The following is a 5,187-nucleotide window of genomic DNA, read 5'->3' as shown; positions in this document are numbered from 1 at the left end:
GCCCATTTTTGTAATCGGTTTGGACGGGTTGTGTTAGGACGGGTTGCGGGTTATGCAATCGGTTTAATCGGTTTTATTGGGTTGATATTATTTTGAGCCCAATAATACATTTTGATAATATTTTGAGCTACAAATTACTACAATTTAGATTCAAAATAAATTCAAAGTATCAAAAACTTCAATCCAAAATAACAACTGTTATGCTACTTCCACACAGACCTTAAAAAGAAATTAATAAATTACAACCACTGTATCATATACAAAAACTCAAAATACATGAGAAACAAGAGAACTTTTGAAAGTATATCAACCACTGTATCATATATCAAACAGTTGACGAGGCTAGTTTTGAAACATTGTCAGAGTAAAGCTTTTTACACTGTTAATCAATAACAGCGGCAAAATACTTGCCTGTAAAGCACATGACACCTCTTTCTCTTCAAAGCTGCAAGGACATCAGCTAGAGCTGAAAGAGAAAGATTAATAGCACGACCTTCGTCAAGTGTTAGTCCTCTGGCCCCGGTTTTTAGCAATCGTTCGCTGCCTCCAAGATCAACCATCCACAACTTACTTGTTTCGCTTTTGACTTCGGAAGAATCCCCACGTCTAAATATGTTTATCCTTGTCAAGCTAGATATATAAAGCTAAACAGATAAAGTAACTATCAAGCAGAGAAAACCATGAAAATGTTTTGGAGTATCTAATTAGAACTGTGACTCACCAGTGCGACCTGCTTTATGCCTGGTTTACATTTGTCCACGAGGTTGATCTGAATTGTTTTCCTTTGTTGTACCACCATCTTGCTTTAGCACTCTCGGAAATTTGCACTTCTGAGAGACCCTCAATTTCCACCAATCCCTTTGGATCTGTTTGGATGTTGAGATTGCTGTAAAAGTAGTTGGTGAGCCACAGTGTTCTCAAGTAGAATTGATTCTAACTTGAAGCTAGAATCTGAAATTTTTGCCTCTACAATTGATTTTTAGCCTCAAATTTATTGATTAGCCCAGTTTTACATAAATAAGTCAACTTATATTCAATTATCTTTTAGGCAGAATCAAGTTTTAGTGAAAAAAAAGTAAAAAGGTTACCACTTAGTGAGAGGTTCATGTGTTCTACAAGACTGTCTTGGAGACAACAGATCCCTGACATGGCCCATGCAAACATCCAACATACTCATTGAAAAAGTAAAAGAGGACGAAGCATCCATTGACGCTTGACGAAAGAGTTCTTCAATCGCTCGAGGAATAATCCCTAACTGCTCATTTGTACCATCCTAAAATTAATCATATACAATCAGAAACCACAACATACATTGGATAACATTAATTAGCAGATGAACACAATTTTGACATCACTGACCATGGTGAATGTCTTGCCTGTGCCGGTTTGACCATAAGCGAAAACGCACACATTGTGCCCGTCCATTGCAGATCTTAGAATTGGCTCCACTTCAACAAAAACACTTTCTGCAGATGTTCATACAATGGTAAACACAGTAAAATTTGGTACAAATATCAAATAATTAAAATTAGGTAACACAACAAAATGGAATTTGATAGAGTACTAACCTTGAGTTGTATCTTGATGAAAAACCTTATCAAACGCAAACTCTTTCCTTGTCCCACCAAACTTAACTCGAATTCTCTCTGATTCAGCTGATACAGGTTCATAATTTCTTCTCTTCTCTTTCCTTGAATATCTTCAAAATCCACAGGACAAAATATATATTGTTTGACCATTGAGTAGTCACAAAATATAAGTCACATATGACTTCAAAAAACATAGTTGAACTGAAAAATTAAACAAGAAAAATATTAAGCTTTAAAAAGGAATAAAGTAATAAATAAATCAAATTAATAAAGTAAATATACCTCCATATTTTTCAAGCACAACCAGAAGGTTGTGGCTGAGACGGTAAAGATCCTCTTCTTGCTGTAGAAGAAATTTCTTCAAATTCTAAAATAATGAAATAAACATTTTTTTAGAAATATATAACAATTATGAAATAAAGATATAACATTTTTAAAAATAATTTTACCTGCTATAATATCTTCAGAAAGCTCAAAATCTTCCATGAGGTTCAAGTCTTTGAAATAGGTAAAAGACGGCTTTAACCAATTCTGGGTGCAAATTAATGCCTCTGCCATTTCAGGTTTTAGGAAGCTCTTATAAGTTTCTAAGACTCTCCCTCCCGTACTAAAGGCACTTTCTGATGCAACCGTAGACACTGGTGTGGCAAAAATATCTTTAGCTATTGTAGATAAAATAGGATATTGTGTTGAATTGTGTTTCCACCACACAAGAAGGTCAAATTTAGGATCCCTTTTGACACACTTACTAGAATAACTTTAAAAAAGAGATGAAAGCTCTAACAATGTCCCAATCATCACTACTAGGAGGACTACCTTTTCCAAAGAACTCCCTATAGCTCGACTCTTCATACTCAAGCTTATCAAAGGCAGCTTGAAACTTCTCTGCAGCCTCAAGCATCAAATATGTCGCGTTCCAACGAGTTGACACATCGAGACATACTAGTTTTTTACAAGTTATTCCAGCAAATTCAATGCACTCTTTAAACTTGGCCGCCCTATGAGGTGAGGACTTGACATATCTAACAGCATCCCTAACACTAGTAATAGACAAATGCTTATCTTTCAAACCCTCATTTACCACCAAATTCAATATGTGAGCAGCGCACCTCATATGAAAACATTTTCCATCCCCCATCATCCCATTCATAGTTGATATTTTTCTATGCAAATATGCTACAGCTACATCATTTGAAGTTGCATTATCAACAGTTATGGTAGACACATTCCTAATTCCCTAATCCCTTAACACCTCTTCAATCTTCCTACCTACCGTATCACCCTTGTGGTTTGGAATAACTGTGAAGCTTATAATTCTCTTTTGATAGTTCCATTCGTTATCCACAAAGTGTGCCGTAAGGGTTAAGTAGTTTTGATTTTGGATAGAAGTCCAACAATCAGTAGTAAGTGCTACTCTATTGCAGTCAGACTTAAAGAAGGCTTTTAGTTTTTGTTTCTCATCCAAGTGTAGCTGAAAACAGTCTCTAGCTACTGTACGCCTAGATGGGAGAGTAAACTGGGGCTGCATTACTTTAGAATAGTACTTAAAACCTTCCCCCTCAACTGCACTAAATGGTTGTTCATCTAGAACCACAAAAATTGACAAAGCTTTTCTACAAGCTTGCTTGTCAAATTTGGAGCTAACATGACCCAAACTAGATCCTTCTGCAGAGGGGTATGTCAGAATAGTTTGGGTGGGATCAATGGTTCTAAGCTTCTTTGCACATTTTAGAATGTGATGGTTCATGTTGTGGTGCCATGAGTCCTAGGGTCACATAGGTATTTTTTGTGGCAGTGTTTACAAGCTGCAGTTGGTGTATCAACTAAGTCATCTGGTAATCTAATAAAGTGCTCCCAACAAGCAGATGATTGCCTAGAACCACTTGCACTAGCTTTCCTCTTCTTTGTAGGTTGGGTATTAACTAATTCTGCTCCAACAACTTCAGTTGTTGCTGTTGAACCAACTTCATTCATGACATATTGAGTAGGTATAGTTTGATTAGGCTGACCCATCACTGAAAAATGACGGAGCCATAATCAACATAATTGAAGGAAAAGCAGGTTGCAAAATTTAAAATAGAAATCAAGTAAAAATTGGCTATTTGAAAAAAGTCATTAACAGATAAAATAACCTGAAAATAGATGATAGCTATTTGAGTTGAAAATGAAGTGCACTGAGTTTCTACAATGACTTAAGAATGTTTGGATAACTTACTTCAGCTTATTAACCAACATAATTTACTTTTAATTATAAGTTCAACAAGATAATTTGTAAAAACAATTTGAAAGGTCCTAAGAAAAGCACTTAAAGTATGAAAAAAAGCAATAAATGGTGCAAGCTCTTACTTGTTTTCTGCTTTAGACAAGTCATAATCAGAAACAACACCAACCTGCAGAGAATAAAGAACAATTCAGAAATAATTTTGATGACAATCCTGCAAAATTGTGGTTAATTAATCGCATCAAATTTGTTTATATCAATGAAGAATACTACAAATGCAGTCAATGTCACTCATGTTTGTATAAATGCAGTCAATGTCCGAACTGATTGAAAAGATAAGAAAAACCTGAGGAAAGAAACGGTGGGGGTGTATAAACAGTAATCGTGTGGTGCTGATAAATTCACCACATGGAAATAGATCCTAATTATAACCCTAACTGGAGTGTATAACACACATTAACCGAATTAACCTTAACATCATACACTCCATGTCCAACCATATCACTTCTATGTCATCACTCATTCTTTTCCATCCCTTGCTGAACCATGTCTCACACGCCAATTCAGTTTCATAACATAGGTCAACAATTTGGTTATCTTCAGTTCGGTTCAAGTGCATTTCACAATGGGAAGCAAATAAATAACTCAAAGTCTCAACAATCAATCAATACAATTACCAAATATGAAGACAATTAAAGGAGTTGCAACTTGCAAGGTGCAGCATTTCAACCATTTTGGCACAAACACTTTACATCCTCAATAAACAACAATATAATAAAGTTTCTTTAATTTCACAATTTTTCTAGAAATTGCTCAGCATAAAACTGTTGAAGACTAAATCCAATCAAAATAATGCGTATAAAACTCCAAAAATCATCAACCATATGAAATTCATAGGTACGTTACGGTGCGTTTCCGAGCATCATCCGAAAAACCTCATACTCCACCGTATATAAAAACCTAGGCTGGTGAACGGTGATTGAATACATACCGGAACGGAATTAGCGGTGAGTGTGTTGGTGGAAAAGAGCGGCGAGCCACGAAGCGTTGGAAGATGAGCTGAGGTGTGGAAGCAGCGGAAGCCGAAAGCGGCGCGTGGATTGAAAATTGGGCGGTGAATGGTGAGAGTTGAAGGTGGTGGGTGGTGAATGATGGTGGTGGAACGATGTTGATAATTAAAGCTATAATATTTTCATGGAGGTGCGGCTGTGAGTGAGAGAACAAAAAATGCTTACTGGTATTTTCATGGAGGTGCGGCTGTGGGTGTGAGTGAGAGAACAGGAAAAAAAGAATGAACTTTGGCTGCTAGAAAACCCTAGGAGGGTATCTCAATTGGGCGGGTTAGGGTATCCGCGGTTCAGAATTTTGAACCCGACC

General features: G+C 36.4%; 1 long non-coding RNA gene and 1 pseudogene across 1 annotated transcript; both read right to left on the bottom strand.

Annotated features, from left to right (window-relative positions):
• Nucleotides 1-239: 239 nt before the first annotated feature.
• On the bottom strand, nt 240-1,686 carry LOC127102236 (kinesin-like protein KIN-14U; annotated as a pseudogene).
• A 2-nt stretch (nt 1,687-1,688) lies between these two features.
• Nucleotides 1,689-2,322, bottom strand: LOC127106008 (uncharacterized). Its single transcript, XR_007795206.1, has 3 exons — nt 2,039-2,322; nt 1,872-1,956; nt 1,689-1,790 (listed from the first exon to the last, which is right to left on the bottom strand). It is a non-coding gene; the product is annotated as an uncharacterized LOC127106008 (long non-coding RNA).
• Nucleotides 2,323-5,187: the final 2,865 nt, after the last annotated feature.

The sequence above is a fragment of the Lathyrus oleraceus genome, chromosome 7, assembly GCF_024323335.1.
Source record: "Lathyrus oleraceus cultivar Zhongwan6 chromosome 7, CAAS_Psat_ZW6_1.0, whole genome shotgun sequence".
Taxonomy (NCBI): Eukaryota; Viridiplantae; Streptophyta; class Magnoliopsida; order Fabales; family Fabaceae; genus Lathyrus; species Lathyrus oleraceus.
This window is presented reverse-complemented; position numbering and strand designations above follow the sequence as displayed.